Source organism: Ixodes scapularis, unplaced genomic scaffold, assembly GCF_016920785.2.
Source record: "Ixodes scapularis isolate PalLabHiFi unplaced genomic scaffold, ASM1692078v2 PGA_scaffold13__105_contigs__length_92229423, whole genome shotgun sequence".
In the NCBI taxonomy this organism is placed as follows: Eukaryota; Metazoa; Arthropoda; class Arachnida; order Ixodida; family Ixodidae; genus Ixodes; species Ixodes scapularis.
Genome location: NW_024609839.1, coordinates 20257986 through 20277708, shown reverse-complemented (window position 1 = coordinate 20277708; position 19723 = coordinate 20257986). Strand labels below are relative to the sequence as shown.

Genomic DNA, 19723 nt, shown 5'->3' with positions numbered 1-19723 from the left:
GAAAATATCGAAACCTTTCGAAATCGACCCTAGGGTGGTTCGCGGCATCCCTAATCACGTGCAAAAATAAATATGTTCAAAAATTCATTTGCAAAAAAAAGATTTTGTATCAAAGCGATAGGCAGCATTATCTTCAATCTACCTTTCAAATTCAGGTTCCGACAATTTTAGTGGTTTTAAGTACTATTTGTATCCGATAAAGCGATTTTATCTTTTTCGGTTTTGAAACCGAAACCGAAACAGGGTGCTATGGCAGGTGGCGCTAGCTATCGCCCAAAATCTCCCTAGTCATATCTTGTTTTGAATGGGCGTCCATAACTCTGCTCTCAGAGGCGAGTCGTCGGGTGCGGGTATCGTCGTCTTATGCCGGCGTTCGCCGCTTATTTTTTACTTTTAAGAACCTTAATAATGGGCGTTTCTTACTAGTGCCTTGTTCAAGAGTGTCAAACGGTATCTCGGAGACGCCGCATCTAGTCATAGACCGTTGGCTGGCAGCGAGAGGCTACGAAAACTTCAAACGGCCGGTGAGCACAACTCTTTTCTTTGTTCAGAACGAAGTGTTACTTTTGCCATAAGCTTGCTAAGCTATGCTCTAACCTTTAGCCCCTTTCCCTGGCAAATCGCAAGCGCTTGTTTCGCACTTGGACTCGTCTTCGTTGTTGTGCGACGGCACCGCGTTGTATCGGATCGCCTACTTCTGATGCTCGTAACTGGGCTTGTAACAGTACCGCATCACTCAGATGTCCACGCAACTTTCTATTGCGAAGTGGCACTGGCACAATCAGTTTCGTAAGTGCCACAACATCGCCAACAGAAATATTGAAGCTGAAATGTTGCGAGTGATTTCCGAATAAACTACTCCGAAAAAGGCTGAGAGAACTTCTGTGGCTCGCTCGACGCGCTCCGCCCCTTTCCCACGGATCGGTTGGAGCTAGACTTTTAGTAGATCGTTTTCAGAGGCTCTGTACTGCTACGGGCGCGCGCTTCAGAGCATGCATCGAAGTGGCAGCGCGAGCTCCTGCTACGAATAGCGTGGTCTGAAAACACGGCCGCTCGCCGAGCGCTCTACCGGCTCCAGATTTACCAGCGGCACAAGAATCCGCCCGGCGAGCGCGTGCTATTTGCCAAGGGAAGGGCTACTAGTATGCTTGTGACCTGGGCCGGTTTGCTGGATAGCGACGTTGTGTTTGTCCTTTACCTGTCTCGGCTTTCAGTATGTCGAATGCGCCAAGCGACTGAGAGAGAGGAAGAGACGAGTGCGCGAGGACGTCAGAACGCTGAGCTCTGGTCGGATTGATTAGTGGGTAGACCTAAAGCCCTTGGTCTGCACTGCATGTGTCGAACACATTCTGATGCAAGAGCATAACGCCAGACGCATTCTAGCTTGTTCGACAAGTGCAATGAAGACAAAGGCAGCTAAATTTAGATCTACCCACTAATCATTCAAACGAAAGCTCGGCATTCTGATATCCCCACGCTCTCTCATTTCCCCTTCTCTCTTAGTCTCCTGCCCAGTATTGTTACCTTCAATAACCGTTTATGTCGTCCAAGTTTGCCACGTTTACATCAATCCGACTTGAGTGCGTAGACTCTAATTATTCTCAGAATTAAGCCGATACGCCAGCATTCACCTTAAAGGAGCCCTGCAATCATATTTAAGCGTCAACCTTTTTTGCGGTTTCCACTTCTCTTCTGGTTCGGGCAAGCCAGCGGGTACGGAAAGAGTAACCAAATATCAGTGCATCATATTTTAACCGGACGACGCGGAAACCTCCTCCACCTACGGGGGCGCCCCGCGGTACCGAAAGTGCACGAAATGTGACGTCTTTGGTCCTGGGCTTACTACTGGTGAGAGCCGCTAAAAGCTTCTTTTAGTCGAAATACAAAATATAAGTGGCAAGAACCGTCTCAATTATTTATGCAAGTAGTTTTTGTTCAGTATTTTAGATCAGAAAAGAAACAAATGCAGTTTATAAAGTCCGGAAACCAGAAATGACCCGTCGACATACCCGTCACCAAGCGGTAAAAAAGGCGGCGCATATTAGAAACGAATAGTAGGATCAGGCTCCAACGAGTGGCTAGCGTAGAAAGGTCCCGGATGTATGCGGTGGCACTGCGGTCGTTTACGGACTCGAGGATTTGACCAGTTTTGAGCGTTCGGCACAGGTTTGGCTTGCAGTTTGGCCGTTTCGCGGTATGGCAGCGCAAAGTGGCTCCTGTTCTGAACTGATCTTTACCCCGTGTTTGCTGTCGTTTGTGGCCAATGAAGTGTCATGCCGAATTAGTGTTTAATTGTGCAGCAAATGCAATGCGAGCCGCCCTGGCTGCCTGCTCCTACAGCCTATCCAGAACATGCTTTTGTGGCACCCTCTCGAGCTGTCGACGCAGAGTGCGGCAGCCATGAGCGCTCGCTGCACTCACTACTCCTCCTCTAGTTTACGGCCACTGAAGTGGCCAAAGACGTCACGAAGGAAGTTATTTTTTGCTTGTTTTTGTAATATTAATTTGCCTATAACTTTTAAGATAAAGCGAAATTCGAGGGAAAAAAAAGTTTCATTAAGTTACTATGTTTAGTGCGCTTAAGTTCGGTGCAAATTAAAAACCAGTACAAAAGTAATTGCTAGGCCCCTTTAATGCTCAAGTCCTATGCTAAGATGGCACCATGTTGTGTCACATCTCAAAGTTAAACCAGCATTTCCAACTCAAGCCGAACATTGTAATCACAATTTCTGTCTGGTGTTCCGCATGCGGTGGCCTTTCTGATAGCATAAAGATCTTAACCACGGTCTTTGATGCTCTGCAAGAAGTTACAGGATGCAAGAAAGCGCTGATAGTTCTGGGCCTTGCCACTCTAGAACCGAGGGAACAATACTGCACACGACATGGCGAGCAAGATAGTTTCCAACGGCTTCCAAGACACTACAGCTACTTCGATCATGGTTGGACTACAAGGACGAGAGGTTCCAGTGCAAGTAGGAGCAGCACTGAGGTAGGAACTACTTTTTCTGCAGTACCAGCACTTTGAGCTCGCGATGCCATTCCTGCTTACAACTTACTCTAGGGGCTCCCTCCGGTGCGCAAGGCCAGAGTGGGTGCCGCCCTCGCCGAGCAGCTCAGCTATTTGCGACTCCAGCGAACTATAGGGGCGCGCCGGTCAGGCAGTATGGCGGGCGAAAGGAGGTTGCTTTCGTCGTTCAGCTCGCTGACCACCATAAATTCTTTCACTGCAGCGTAAGATCGGTGTTACATGTGAAAGCAAAGCGATTTTTCGACGGTAGGAACCTTCTAGTCAGTGCGTAGGAATGACACGGCGGAAGCATAACAATAATTACTGGAAGCAATGTTTGTTTCTATGCTGCCTACGTGAACCAAGCAGCGATAACAGACGACAGAGTGGAAACGACCTCCTCTCCTGAGCTTCTTGGTGTTGCCGCTACGCAGCGTTGATTTCGCTGGAGTCTCCAATATTCAGCTCATTTGCAATGGCAAGAAAGGTGTTCGTTTCTTCTCGAGAGAAACTTACGGAGGGACACCCAGGATTGTGCCCACTTTTTTTCTGCTGCCAACAAGACAAGATTCACCGCCTCCATGTTCTCAGCTAGGCACATCGCCAGGATTTTGATTCGGGGGGGGGGGGGGGGGGGGGGGGGGGGGGGGGATTGGTGCCCGCTTTTTGCTACCAACTTTGCCAATACTGAGTTGGCGGCAAAAGGAAAAGGAATGCTATACTCTAGCTCTGCAATGCCTATACAGTTACTCTATATCTGGACTAAGCGCAGCGCTCGCGTTAAACCACGAAACTAAAAAAAAAAAAAAGATCGCAAGAGTGCAAAGACAGGAAAGGACCTTGAGACAAGTTGAAAAATGTGTCATCTCAGGATCATCCTTTTGTTAATTTTATTTCGTACGTTTTGTAACAAGTCGTCGCAGATTGTCACCGCGAAGCGGCTTGAATGGGTGTACCAGGTAGGTTAAAGGGACACTGAACCGAAATTTGCATTTCCCAAAGTAAGGCTGCAGAAGTGTTGAACCAGATGCTACGAACTCCAAAACATCCCTCGTACATCGATATCTCAAACGGATGGCCCTACTTTTGCAAAAAGAAGGGCGCGATCAAGCGAGTTCTTTGACGTAACTGTCCTCCGGGAGAATTTGAGTATGAGGAGAAGCGGCCTCGTTTCTCTTTTCCTCGCTTCGGTTCACCAGCTTGGCGGGACGTAGCGAGGAGAGAGAATGGGAATCGTGACGTGCCTTGTCTCGTCGGCCGGGTTCTGTCGCGCACTTCTTTCCCAAAAAAATACGGCGATCTCTTAGATATATCACCGTATGTGTGGTATTTTTTGGTTTTGCAACTTCCCACCTATCCACCCGGCCTTGTTTAGTTAGCTCGAAATCTCGGTTCAGTATCCCTTTAACACGCACCTTAGTGTTGCGTGTGCGACATAGTGGTCGTCCCCCACTGCAGTGGCGTGGACAGGGAGGAGGCTTATGGGGCTTCAGCCGTCCCTCCCCTGGTCATAAAGATCCCAGCCTCCTCAGCCAGTCCCCCGCCCCCCCCCCCCCCCCCCCCCTCCCTCCTAAAAAAATCTATGCGTCGCACCGTGAAAGTGGCAAGTTATTTTCTTCGACAAGGAAGGGCACATGGGGGTAAATTACCTTGCTGCAATTTTAGGGGTTTCTATGGTGCAGTATTTGCTTTAAAATGTCAGGGAAAAAAGTATATTTTGGCTTTTAAAAAGCTGCATCCAGCTAACATCTGCAACGATTTTTCGTGCAGCGAATTGCCCTATGACGAATCGGCCTATTCGACGAATGAACCGCCGACGAGTTGACCGTCGACGATTTGTCCTAGACCCTCACCACATCATCTCAGCTGCGGTCTACAACACAGGACGACATTGCATTCCTATAGGACAGGGGTCTCAAGCACGCGGCCCGCGACTCGCTGGGACGCGGCCCGCAGGCACCCGGCTACGCTTTCCGGTACCTGTGCGCTGGAAATGGCATGCGCCATAGTGATCTCATCACGCCGATTCATTTCCGCTCGAAAAGTAGCTCTGCTATTTTAACGTATTCACATAGTTTATACTTATCTGTGCTCATTTGCCCTTTGTTTCGCTTTATTTTTTTGCTTCCCGGCTTTTTGTAATGTACAACAATTACGCTACTGCTGCAAGCGCAAACTATTCGTTTCAGGATACATCTCGGCTGCGCGAACTCTCTATCAGCAGGAGTAGCTGCCAAAGATAAAGCTACGAGGTCGGGACTAGATCCATCTCAGTATTTTCTCAGTGTGTTGTAATAAAAATCGTCAGGAAAGCAAGGACTGTCAAATTAACTGATTGATTTTTTAGAGACAAGTTGGGCTTGGTGAATTTCCGAGCAAATTAAGCAACGAAAACGACAGTGCAATTTCTCTCTTGTTCCATTAAAAATGCTAGCATGCTGGCGGGGCGGTGTCATTTTAATTATTGATATCACATGACGTGAGGCCCCAAAGTAGTCATATAAACCAATCAAATCTAAACATGTCACTGGCAAAACTGTGACTTACAAAAAGCATAGAGGACGAGGTCTTTTCATTTTTAAAATCATCTAACTCCCCCCACCCCCCCCCCCGTTGCTGCTTTGGCCCTTGACCTTTCCGGTATGGGATATCTGGCCCTCAGACTCAAATGAGTTTGAGACCACTGCTACAGGAGGTGCGCGACAGAAACATTTAATAGGACCCAACAAGGTGGGCAACAATTGCCGGCAACTTGCGACGCGCAAACGTTTCTCGGTGAAGTTATGGAGTGCGAAGGTCAGTACACAAGACCTGTCTTGCTTAGGCGACGCAGGTGGACATTACCAGTCGACTGCTTCCGTTGCATTCTCATATTTAAACAAATCTAAAATTATTACTGTGAACCAAGAAACTTTTTTTCTTCTCAAGTTATAGTATTTTGTGTGCAAAATAAAAAGTGTTACTGTATCTTTGTGGCGTTGCAAGCACGAGGTGCTTAGGCCTTTCCGTTGCGGTGTAGAAACGTTATTCTAAAACACCCTGGCAGAGCGCGCGCTAACGCATGCACTGACTTTAGTGCTAGCACGCGCTCGGTCGCTCCGGCGAAAAGTAAATCCGGTAGAATAAACACAAATTCGGGACGAAAACAGACGCATGCAACTCTTTCAACTCTCAACGAGATTTATTTCGTCTCCGTTCAAACGACGGCCATCGAGCAGGTTCAGGGGAGGGAGCAGAGAAAGAAAAAGGGGGGGGGGGGGTTGAAAGAAGAAGAGGGGGGAAAACAGGTTCTTCGCGGCCTTCCCTCAAGGCCCCTGGTCCCTTCCGCCCAGTTCAGGATGGAGGAATTTCATCTCCCTGTCTGAAAGGGCTAGAGAAGCCGAAGCAACGTTAGTGACCGAGCTGTTAATGGCGATTCGGTGACTTCGCTGCCAAATCTCTGCCGGTGTCCTCCCAATACGCGCATACCTTCGTATCTGGGCGAACAACCGTCGCACTTCATACGGAGTACGACTATTGGATGCATAGAGTCGTCGGGGGGTTTGCTCACCTCTCGCGAGTGTTCCCTCAGGCGCTCAATTAGGCACCTGCCGGTCTGCCCTATATACCCCCCCCCCCCCCCCACACACACACACGAAAAAAGGATGGTATAGACCACCTCCTTCCTGCACTTAACAAACTGCTGTCCGTGCTTTTTGTTGCATTGGGTCACGGAGGGTGGCGTATTCACCATTCTGCACATTTGTTGAAGCTTTTGCTTGCAGCTAAACACTACCCCTATCTCGAAGTGATAGGCAAGTCCCTTAAGGCGATGTGCGGTGTTGTGCGAGTAGAGGATTACTGCAAAATGGTTTTTACGAGGAACAGGAGCGGCTGGCGGTGCCCGGGAGGCAGTGATCAGCCTCTTTAGTGTCTTTGCCACTAAGTCTTCAGGGTACCCTGCCCTCTTTAGCCCCTCAAGGTCACGTGACCTCGGGGGGTCACGTGACCTTGAGGACGGGGTCACGTGACCTCAGGGGAGTCACGTGACCCCCCACGAGGTCACGTGACCCCGGTGGGGGGGGCTCGCGTGGTGCATTATGGGACATTTCCCATGATGCACCGCGCGGTTACGCCGACGGCGACGGCGACGCCGCTCAAGCCGGAAACGGGCCCCTAAGAGCTGCGCTCTAAAAAAGTGAAAGCCGTTTACAACTTCCTGTAACGCCGAATTAGAGCGCAGCTCTTGAGGAGGAGGAGTGGAGGGTATATTCCTCCTCCTCCCTCGTGATCATGCCTGCTAGTCCTCCTCCCCTCCTGCTCCCCCTCCCTCTTCTTTACCACCTCCTCGTCCTTCAAGCTCCTCCCCTCCCCTCGCCTCCGCCTCCTCGTCTCTCCTCCCCCCCTTCTCCACCTTCGTACTGCTTTCCTCCTCGCCGCTGAAGTCATGTGACCCCCTCCTCCCGAGGTCACGTGACCCCCCGAACCAGACAATGAGGGGAGGAGGAGGAGGGGGAGGAGGAGGAGGGCAGAGGTCCGGGGTGTCACGTGACCTCGAGGGGACGGGATCACATGACCTTGGGCGGGCCGTCACGTGACCGGCGGGGGGAGGGGAGTCACCCCCCGGGGTCACGTGACCTGGGCGGGGGGAGGAGGGGGAGGAGGAGGAGCGGGGGGAGGAGGAGGGGGGAGGGGCGACGCCGACGCCCCACAGGCTGGAAACGGGTCATGTGACCCCCTCCCCCCGAGGTCACGTGACCCGCCCGGACCATACTACACAATGAGGGGAGGAGAAGGAGGGGAAGAGGAGGAGGAGGGGAGGAGGAGGAGAGGGAGGGGCGCGGTTACGCAGACGCCGACGCCGACGCCGACGGCGACGCCAACGGCGACGCCGCTCAGGCTGGAAACGGGTCCCTAAGAGCTGCGCTCTAAAACAAGCGTGTCTCACGTAAAGAAGCACGGGCAACCGGGTCCGCTAACAGCTGCCATTAACCGCATATCGAGTAGGAATCTGATGGTGGCGCTTGCAACCAGAGCAACTCGATGATTTCTTCCGGCACCTGCGACAAGAGCCATCTCCACATATATCTTACACCGTGGACTGGAAACAGCATCCGCTGCGTTGTTCATAAAACGCAGTTCTGAACATGAAGATTCGATCAATAAATATAAATAAAACGGGATATCTTTTTTACATTTAATCTAGCACTAGTGTTCGGTAGACACCAAATTTAGAGCTTAAGTGACTGTGTTTAAGGAATAGTTTCCGTCACACAAACTCCAACGAATTTTTTTTCTGTGGGTGGGCGCAGTGCTACTACTAACGCATAAATTAATAGCGCATAAACAAATCGCAGCGTTAGGAAACAACACCGTGCGCCCAAGAAAGTCACAATTTTCTCAATATCATATAAATCAAATGTATTTTATTGAAATAATGTTTATTTGATGTAATCCATACTAATTATATTTAAATCACTGTAGGTATAAATAAAGAGTTTAAATTAAAAATGCATTTTGAAGCATGCCAGATTGATTTGTAAGTGTGCCCGATCACTAAAAAATATCCGAAATGAAGAATTACTCTATAGTTCAACTTTAATGCGCAGTTTAGTAACACATTTGATTGACTAACCCCCTTTCTATTGGGACAAGAGCACAATATTATATTGTATAGTGAACGAAAAGCTGTACATGCTTTTTATTTTGCGTTCTGCTTTTCTTCCAATACGCTTCGCAAGTGGGCTCATTTTCGTCTTCTGCGCATGAGAAAGGAAGTACCGGTGACGTCAAAACGCCGAGCCCTGATTGGCTGATCGCGACCCCCAATCTGAGCGTCGTCTGCTCCTTTGCAACGTCGTCTGCTCGCAACATCGTCTGCGTCTCTCTTACCTTTCCTGTGACTTTCGGAGCGAACTCGACTTCGCCTTTAGAGGGCAGACGAAATAACTCGAGGGGTACGTTGTTTTTGTCTAACAACAAGCAGACGCGCATCAAGGAGGGAAGTCAAAAGACTCACTTGCGAGGTGTCCCGGGGCGCCGAGGTTTGTTTGCTTAGAACCGAGAGTGAGCGTGTTAGTGTCCGTAAGTTCCCTCCCAAATACTTTTTCCCTCCTTTCCTGTGCGGCGAGACCCCTCACTCTTTGACGGCGCCGGCGGGTTGGCGCAGTTAACGTCGCCTGCTTTACGTCTGCTAGTCAAAGCGATGGCTGCTTTACCTTTCCTGCGTCTGTCGGAGATTCACCGCTTTTTCACCGGCGAGAGTCACCGTTGCCTCGGGAAAGAAGGAGATAACAAGAGGAAGAAATTGACCTCTTAATCTAAAATTGAGGTCAGCGATCAAAGTATAACACGGGAAGGTTTCACAAGGGTCGCGCGGGCATATTCCATTCAGCACGTCAGCCGGTCTTGGGCAGACGGTCGCCGAGTCGCGGAGTGCCTGCTAGGCCTAACTGCCCAGCTCGTTTGGTCGCGTTTGGTGGAATCATGGTCGTTGGGGCTTTTCCCCGGTGTTTGTGGATCCAGCGTTCTTGTTCGTCGTGCTCTGTTTCAAGTAATTTTTACTTTGTTCTTGCTACTTGAAGTCAGGACGCGTCAGAAGCTCACGTAGAAAAATAAACGTCCGTGTGTCGTTGCGACCGCGACGCTGTCGGCCAAGCTGAGTTGATCGTAAGAAGTGCGTAAGACAGCTTCGGAGCTGTCGTAGGATTTCGCCGTAACCTGCGCAAAACGTACGAAAATTTCGTTTCGCGAATACAAATTTGTTCTTAAGCTTTGTCTTACGCACATTTTTGGCGTAAGATCGTTTCGTGAATCTGGCCTCTGCACTGCCGAAAGTCGCAGGAAATATAAGACAGACGCAGACGACATTGCGAGCAGACGACGTTGCAAAGAAGCAGACGACGCTCAGATAGGGGGGCGCGATCAGCCAATAAGGGCTCGGAGTTCTGACGTCACCGCTACCCCCTGCGCAAGAAGCAGACGAACTTGCCCTCCGCATAGGACGTTGCGTGATTGAAAAATGGCACGGACAATATCAGAAAAGCTCGCTGTTTCGATTTGTTCAGAAGTCTACCACTTTGTGCCCGTGTACAGCATGTTAGAAATATTTTGTGCTCAATTATTCACTCAATTAAATAAAAAAATAAAAAAACAATTTTCCAAGGAAAGCATCAAATGCCTGACAAACGGCAAGTAAAAAAGGCATTTTGGGAACAGCTTTACGGAAAAGGTTCTACTTACATGGTCGTAGTGACGCCGTTCGGATTTCAAACGCGATTTAAATTCTCTCGCTTTTTATCCTCCTCCCTGACTGTGCGTGATTTTGTTGAGCCGGTCATGGCGAACGCACCAAAATGATGAGCACAGGCACAATGCACTTTTCTTCGCCGAATGATTGGCTTTGTCCAATCATATCGACCGTGACGGCGAACCTCAAGTGAAATGGAGTATGAAATGAAATGAAATGAAATCTTCATTTTCAGAAATTTACTCTGGCGGGCCTCCAAGTAAAAAGCTATTATATGGTGACTTGACAGGGTCTGGGAGCCCTAAAGCAAAACAAGCATAGCAATCTGGCAGAAAGTTGTGATACGCTGAAAAGCCTCGTTGTTCAGGATATAGAGTTTTTCTTACCAACTAGGCATGTGCCGTAGTAACAATAAACAGGATAAACAAGTGAGAACGCAGGAACTTTCGGCAGCAAGCATATTATGCGAAAGCGAGAAAAAGAAAAATGTCATACAGGACACCCGCGTTAAATAAAACATGCATAAAACATACACAGTACAACGTAAATAATTACTCTTTAGTCAGAAACTACATATCTATGTTTTCTCTGGGACAAACCCGCCGTTTCTATGAGAGAATCACGCAGCCTCTATGAACCAGAAAAACCTAATCTACTCAACGAGCAACAGAAGATAGGTCTTTTTCAAACGTTTGCCGTTCAACTCTGGTGTCGGCCATATTTCGGGCGTTACTTTTAATGAGAAGCGTGCGATTTATCCGAGTTTGCGGCGAGCTCTGCCGCAGTACTCGTGTTAATTGCTCGCTGAATGTGCATGCCTGAATTATGGCGGATAATGAACGCTACATGTACTAGAGGGCGCGCAATTTTGAAAGGTTTTTATTGATAATCATACATTCGAAAAGCGCCAAAAAATACAACAAAACATGGGCAAAAGGAAGAATTGGACAAAAAAAGTGAAAGCCGTTTACAACTTCCTGTAACGCCGAATTGGAGCGCAGCTCTTGAGGAGGAGGAGTGGAGGGTATATTCCTCCTCCTCCCTCGTGATCATGCCTGCTAGTCCTCCTCCCCTCCTGCTCCCCCTCCCTCTCCTTTACCACCTCCTCGTCCTTCAAGCTCCTCCCCTCCCCTCACCTCCGCCTCCTCGTCTCTCCTCCCCCCCTTCTCCACCTTCGTACTGCTTTCCTCCTCGCCGCTGAAGTCATGTGACCCCCTCCCCCCGAGGTCACGTGACCCCCCGAACCAGACAATGAGGGGAGGAGGAGGAGGGGGAGGAGGAGGAGGGCAGAGGTCCGGGGTGTCACGTGACCTCGAGGGGACGGGATCACATGACCTTGGGCGGGCCGTCACGTGACCGGCGGGGGGAGGGGTCACCCCCCGGGGTCACGTGACCTGGGCGGGGGAGGAGGGGGGAGGAGGAGGAGCGGGGGGGAGGAGGAGGGGGAGGGGCGACGCCGACGCCCCACAGGCTGGAAACGGGTCATGTGACCCCCTCCCCCCGAGGTCACGTGACCCGCCCGGACCATACTACACAATGAGGGGAGGAGGAGAAGGAGGGGAAGAGCAGGAGGAGGGGAGGAGGAGGAGAGGGAGGGGCGCGGTTACGCCGACGCCGACGGCGACGCCGACGGCGACGCCAACGGCGACGCCGCTCAGGCTGGAAACGGGCCCCTAAGAGCTGCGCTCTAATAAATAAAAACATGCTCTCCTGGCGCAATAGACGCAGTGGTTGAGGTGCCAGCTGACTCCACTGCTATTGAAGTAATAGGGCAAAGATACGCTAGTTGATCATTTATTGAGATAAAACAACAGAGCGCTAAAGGCTGATTTTGGAGTAGCCATAAATATTCTAAGAATGCGAACCACTTCATAACGGCAGCCACGAGTGAGAGTTCAATGTTTGGTACAGCCCGTCGGTACAGCCCAGAGATGGAGAACGGCAACCTCCCTGTTTGTCGTCTGCTAGCAGAGTCGGGCGCGTGCCCTCTCTCGTTTTACCCTGCCGACCCTGCTGAACTTCCCGGATGTGTGGAGAGGGTGCTGTGGTCTAACAAAATGGCGCCGCCCTGAGAGAACTAAATGGAATGGTATATAAGCTCGCTACGGAAGCCAGAGTTGCGCATCTGTTTTCCACGTGCCGCCGCGCCGCTATTCGCCGAGATCCGATCACGTGAGGAGCAGACTCAAATGCCGTGCAGGAAAGTAGACGTTGCGTGCGCCCCGGCGTACGTTCCCCTGCTTCAGTCAGATCCTCATCTGAATTCAGTCAGATGAGGAGCAGGATCAACGTGTCGTGCAGGAAAGACTGCGCTACGGGGATAAACACGGAACTCTGGCTCCCATAGGGAGCCTATACAGGAACTCTGCAAGCACTGGTACCACAGATCGAGCAGCACCTACCTCTCCATGCTTATGCCGGAAACTCTCAGCCTCGGGGTTCGGCCGTGGTTGGCGCCAGGCATGTAGCAAATGGGGGGGCCCATGGGGCTTGGCCCCCCCCCCCCCCCGAAATCTTCCATTTTGCTGGGACCTCCTGTTCCCCCTCCCCCTCATACAGCATTTTGTCATAGGTGGCCCCGCCCCCCCCCCCCCCCCCCCCCCCTTGCCCGAAACAAAATCTTGGCTACGCGCCTGGTTGGCGTGGTCTCGCGCGGCGAGATGCAGCAGTGTCCTGTGAGCAGTTAGAAACAATCTCGCTCACCAGGGCTTGCACAACTACATCCTCTCTTTTCCAGAGTGAGGGTAAAAACCGGATTTTAAGCCTTGTTCAACTTCTTGCTAACTGTGCAGCGATATTACCAATTCTAAGCAGTCGCAAGAGATTAAAATCTGTTTTTGCACCCTCCGGTCATAAGCAGTCACGAGTTTGTGAAACAGCCATTAGAAACGTTTCATTTCAGTTAATTTATACCGCTAAAACGATATCAGTTTTGAGCAGTCAAAGCAGGGTCAATCGAAACTTCGAGTTCAGACCAACATCCTTTTGCGAGTTCTTAATAAAGTATTCGCACGACTAGGTTTCTCCCTGAGCACAGGATTAAACGTCATCGAGCTCTACTAAACTCACTAGCTCCGCATCACAAATGTTCTCAAATCCCCCCAGCTCGTGGGGAGCCGAGAGTAATTTGTGACCGGCCGACAGAATATCTGTTGTTTCGTCAGAGCGACCAGGCCTCCCCTTTGCCCCCCTGCTTTTAGCAAGGTACAGCAGTTAACAACATTTAGGTGGGCGCCTTTTTAAAAAAAAAATTAATATGCTTTTTGTTTGACGAGTTTCCGAAGGTCGTTAGCACATTCGAAAAAGGAAAGACTCCGGCAACTCCGACTCGGTTGTGCGAATGGTTGCTTGATATTTCTGCACTGCCTCCTCCTTCTCGTTTTTTCCATCTCGAAGCTCTACGACATACTCAATTTCCTCCAGCATTAATGATCTCTCATGAAATACCCCGTCACCATTATGCACATTTACAAGGCGATCAAAAGCCTTTTAGCTGCACGAGCAGTTTGTTTGAAGCTCACTACCCATACAGGCATTGTATTCGATCGACTTGTCTTCCTTTTTTCTTAAAGGGGCACTAAACCAATGTCTGCGAAAGTCTATTTACGGTCATAAATGTGGACGTGTCTGCAATAGTTCCCGAGGAATCGATTTCTGATGCCGATTTAAGTAGCAATAGCTGCTTAAATTGGTTAAGTGCTTCTTTAATTTTTTAACAGACAATTGCTAACCAACAGATTAAAGCAGGCTCCTCTGTTCCGTGCAATTTGCTCCGTAATCAGTCGGTCAACTTTACCGTCAAACTATATCTTCTATCTGATATGTTTGGTATACTATCTCCATCACGTGAGCGGATAGTTGAAATAGCTGCAAGGCTATGTCCTTTTTATCAAAGTAGACCATCTTCTGTGGTGAAGCTAAGGTTCTTGAGAGGCAGGTGCTTTCTTGTGGCCCTTGTGGGTTGCTCTTCACACGTCCGTTTGTAGAGCAAGGTTTAGCATGGTGACGGGGTATCTTTTTGGTGGTAGTCTTTATCCGTGCCACAGTTTTCAACGACATAAGAGCATTATTTGGTTGACTGACACTTAACTTGGTATTGTGAGTCAAGTAGATTGTCACGGCTGTGCTCATCTTCTTTGCCAATGCTTTCAAAATATTGAGAGGTTATTGTCTGATTGGCCACTAATTGTAACTTGGCTTTGTTAAAATTTTATGTCCTCTGATTCCGAGTTATCAGGTTGTAAACCAGACCGAGGTGCCTGCAATTTGACAGGCTTACTGCTCTGCAAGGTCCATCAATCTTAACAATACCTAGGTGGTTGAGATGAATCTTCAAAGCTCTACTCTAATTATTTTTATGATTTTATTATTTTTGTTCTAAGTGATGGCTTCTTTTATGCTTTGTATTTTCAGAAGTGGGCCTTCAACTCCTTCAGCTGGTGCTGCAAGCCTGCTGGCACAATTTGTGGCCCAGGTGCCAGAATGAAAGCTGAAAGCACTGTTCGAGTGAGAGGACCAGTGGCCCTTGCGCAGCTCGAAAACCGGACCGGGCAGTCATCAGAGCTATTTATGTTCTACTTCCAATAGCTCCAAGATGTTTCGTTGGCACCCTTTAATGGTTTCCGTCCGTGATGTCACAAACAGAATTTCCCTTGTCCTGATTGGCAATATTTGCCTCTACCTCCCTGTAATTGGCAGGATTTCCCTCCCCGTTAGCCGGCATTTGGGTAAGCATTATCAGTATTCAGGAAGCTATGGTTCGGCGGATCGCAAACCCAACTACAGCGACGCTTTTTGTCGCGCACGTTGCTAATAGTCTGCGTCACTAGTTGTGTGCAGTGCAAGCGAAGCAACTCCAGGCAAAAATAAAAAAGGGCAAGCACTAGGAAGGCTGGACAGAAGAAGAGGGCGAGGCGAGAAAGAGAGAGCACTAGGAACGTTAGAGAGGAGGGTAGGTTTCTCCCCTCCCCAACCTTTCTAGTGCTTGGCCTTTCTCCCCTCGTCTGGCGTTGCCTTTGTCTGTCCTTCACGTAATTATAGTCTGTTACAACTCAAGAATGTAAGGAAAGGGAAAGGAAGGCCGGGGAGGAGGAAGCAGACGAATTGCTGGAGAAGAGAGGAGGAAGTTTTTCCCTCTTCTATCTAGCATTCCGTCTGCTTCCTCCTCCCCGACCTTCCTTTCCCTCGCCCCATCTTCTTGAGCTGTAACTTACTATAATGAAACAGGGTATACGGGACATGTTGCTTTTTGAAACAATCAAGACTCATGAAAGATTGATAAGAGCCTGTTGGTATGGTTATTTTAATTTTTAGTGGAATAGACCGATCTCACTTAGCATTCAGCGCATGTGTGGAGCCGTCATAACTTTAGTTCACAAGAGGCAGGTAGCAGTGCTTGAGACACCTCGTGCCGTCTCGCGCTTTGCAAGCGCAGAGCTCCAGCGAGGTTGGGGCACATGCAGAAAGACGATAGTTCTCTTGATGCATTGCAGCAGCAGTGGCTTAGCCAAACTGGCCTGTGAAATCAGTCTATTACAACTAAAAAAATTGAAATTATTTGTATAAGTTAGGCAATTCCTTGTTATTTATTTGCCAAATATAACTGTTAGGTGTACATCCTTTAAAGGAATGCTGAAGCAAAACTTTGATTTCGGGAAACAACGCAGAGGCGCTAGGCGGGACGCTACAAACCTGAAAGCATCACGCATAAATCGATATTTCTAACGGATGGTTGTATTTTTGTGAAAGAAGAGCATGCTTGAACAATGGCCAAAAAGGCCCGTGACGTCGCGATTCTGGTTTCCTCCTTTTCTCACTTTGACTCCGCGAGGACGCGAAAAGGGAAAGAAGCAAAGCCGTTTCCCCCCTTCTCAACTATTCTGCAGGAAACACGATGTCGCGATTCTCACTCATCGCATCCTTATTTTACAAAAATATGGCCATCCGTTCGAGATATCGCTTTATGAGTGGTGTTTAGGGGTTGGTGGCGCCCCGTTGAACACTCCTGCTACCTTATTTTGTGAAATCTAAATTTCTGATCCTTTCCTTTAAGACCTGTTCACATTAGCACTACACCTGTGCTGCCAAGTTATTAATCTTGGTGAAGCTTTTAAAGTACTGCATTAAGTCGGTTTGGGGATGCATCACGCTACGATTTACGACAGAGGTGCCCGAAGGTATTGGAATCACTGCATCAAAAGCTCAAAGAACAAACTTACCTGAGTAAAAGGTAAAAAAATGACTATTTTTTTCTGCCTACGGCGCCCGTCTGCTAACTGTGCACCCTTTGACTGGCTCAATAACTGAGAGATGGCGACATCAACCCTAGCGGCTTGTAGCTGCTCAGCAGCCGCCAAGTCACACCAAAATCGGACAACCTTTTTGAGTCATAAATGGTGCACACTTTTTCGGTGCTATAATTGTCAGAACATTATTTTATTTTCACCCCCAATAAATCACATTAAATGGACACAAAAATAATCAAACCGATGGTTCGTTGAATAATTTCAGCTACATGTGGTGTGCTTTTGGCATGACCGTGGAGCTACTGAACTGCCATAAGGCGTCGGTGCCGTTGCCGCCATCTGTCGGTTGTTGTGCCAGTCGGAGGGGGCACATATACTAGCACACTGGTGTCATAGGTAGCCAAACCAGTTTTTTTACTTTTTAGTCGGGTAAGTTCATTCTGTGAAATTTTTTCTGCGATGCTTTCACCACCTTCAGGCACCTCTCTGGTAAATCGTAGTGCAATACATTGTGAAGCCAATTTGTGCAGTGATTTGAAAGGCTTCACCCAGATTCGGGGCATTACAATAGTGCAGTAAGTGCTGGGAATAGTGATGATTTTGCTCTTTGTTAATGATCTGATGCTCATACACTGCTGTATCAGTACTAAGTTAAGTTCAAGTCAGCACTGTTTTACTGTTGATTTAGCTCTGTGCCGTATATGTGAGCTATCCCTTATAGTCGTTTCTCAAAAAGTTGATAACTCTTGAATGTTTGCAGTGCACACGATTATGATAATGGGAGTGCTTTTGCTTCTTCTGCCTATTGATTGTGCGAGAGTGAAGAAAATTATAGTTTGTAGGAGTAAATCGCTAGAAATGTATACGAATTTCAATTTCTTAAGCTTACATGCAGCAAGACAGGTATCCTACAGTTTTTGCAATAGGTCGTTTTGTTTGGTTTGACTTTTTAAAAGCTTGCAATAAGCTGTCAATTTTTCCGGCTTTCAAAATTTTTACATGCTTGATGACATTTTTGCAGGACTGTCACTCACTCTTAAAGTTACTGAGACTATGAAACGATGGAAAAGGAAACTAGCACAGAAAGGTAGATAGTAATAAACATGTTTAATGTGAACTGTTGAAAATAAGGGTGTACCTTGGTCTTCCTTTTTTTTTTAAAGGTTATTACAACAAAATTTTAGCACTAATTGTACTGTTTAAATGTTAACCATGTTCTGCCCACACCATGGAGACACCGATTTTTTTTTTGCTAAAAAAGACGACGAAACATTATTTAAATAAACCAAATACTGTCATGTCACACCACATAAAAGCAGCACCGCTACACGGGAACATGGTGGCAGGCTGTGTGCGCCCGAGCCCTGTCTAACTTGGCTGAACCGGTTTTCTTTTTTCTCCCGTGCTTATTCAACTCCTGCGGAGAGCGAGGAGGGACAACTCAAGCGGCCAGCTTGTAGTGCATTGACATCATCAAGTGGCGAAGCTCACAGCCACGCCAGCCCCCATATAGCCTTGATTGAAGGAGAACCAGACGTCACGAACGTGTAAGCTCACAACCACGCCAGCCCCCACGTAGCTTTGACTGAAGGAGAACCAGACGTCGCAAACATGATGCATATCGGTAGATCTTCTGAGACACGTTTTAGATGTTTTGTGTCTTTTTGAGCAAAAAATTGGTGTCTCCACTGTATGGTCAAAGCACGGTTGACATTTAGACAATAAAATAGGCACTACAATTTCGTTGCTATATCACTTTAAAACGATTCTGCCCTTTTACCATATTTTCAATATCAGTAGTATTGATATTGCTTTGAAGAAACTGTCTTCAATTCACTTCTTGAGAAAAGTCCACTCTCCACCTGGTTTGCAAGGTTCATACGATAGCGTCGGAAACATGTGTTGTGTTGATTGTGAGTACATTTTAACTTAAATGTTTGTGCTTGTTTGGTTACAGGTCCCTTCCAGCACTACGCAGGAAAGAGAATGGCCAACAGCGGACTGATTGCAGGAAGAGTAATTCCATCTGCCGCTACTACATATAACGAGCAAGCTGCGACGTCTAAGAAGGAGCAGTCAGAGCGTTTAACATAAATAAGCAAATCTGTGACTCTCATATTATGTTTTATCAAATTCTGTTAAGTTTGAGGTAATCTATTTCCATATTTTAGGACTGATTAAGGAAGAACTTTGAACTTATGGTATGGCTCCATCAGGATGTGGTGTACCTCATTGCCGTCTACTGGATTTTCCACATCCACTATGTAAAGAAGGCACATAAGATGCTGACTTTCATTGAACGTGGTTTTGCCGACTGCTACATGAAGCCACGGGTGAAGACACTGGAATTGATAAATTTCTACAGAGCGATCGTGGCTTGTGTACCACAGTTAGCCTAGCGTACCCTACATTGTAATAAATACCCCTGTCAGTCGGGCATTTAAATGGCCTTCGGAATGAATTCCTTCAAAGAATCGGCAAATCAGTTCACGATCTCGGCTTCGCCTGTGCCCTTTGGTGTTCGCAGACATTTTTTGAGGAGTTTGCTCTGAAGGCCATTTAAATGGCCGTCTGACGGGGTATAAGCCAGTTTGCGCCCAAGGCAAAATGAGCTCTTGTTACACGACATGTGCGAAACATATTCATAGTGCAATAAATTTATTTCGTGCATTGTGCTACCTGCTTATGCCTTTCCTTCCACACTTGCTGGCTTTGAAGAAACTCCTAGATGGATGCAAAGGAATACTCCCGTAGGTATACGACTCCTAGGAGGATGTGAAAGAAGACTCCCGTGGGTCCACGTACTAACTCCCAAATGGATGTGAAAGAATACTCCCTTAGGTCCCGGCAGTAACTCCCAGGTGGATGTGAGAGAATAGTCCCATAAGTGCACGTAAAAACTCCCATATGGATGTGAAAAAATAGTCCCATAAATGCACGTAAAAACTCTTATATGGATGTGAAAAAATAGTCCCATAAATGCACGTAAAAACTCCCATATGGATGTGAAAAAATAGTCCCATAAATGCACGTAAAAACTCCCATATGGATGTGAAAAAATAGTCCCATAAATGCATGTAAAAACTCCCATATGGATGTGAAAAAATAGTCCCATAAATGCACGTAAAAACTCCCATATGGATGTGAAAAAATAGTCCCATAAGTGCACGTACAAACTCCCATATGGATGTGAAAGAATAGCCCCATAAATGCACGTAAAAACTCCCATATGGATGTGAAAGA

General features: G+C 47.9%; 1 long non-coding RNA gene across 1 annotated transcript; it reads left to right on the top strand.

The window, feature by feature from the left end:
• Nucleotides 1–371: 371 nt before the first annotated feature.
• On the top strand, nt 372–14727 carry LOC120843489. The gene is made up of 3 exons (XR_005716199.2): nt 372–524; nt 2856–2989; nt 14649–14727. It is a non-coding gene; the product is annotated as an uncharacterized LOC120843489 (long non-coding RNA).
• Nucleotides 14728–19723: the final 4996 nt, after the last annotated feature.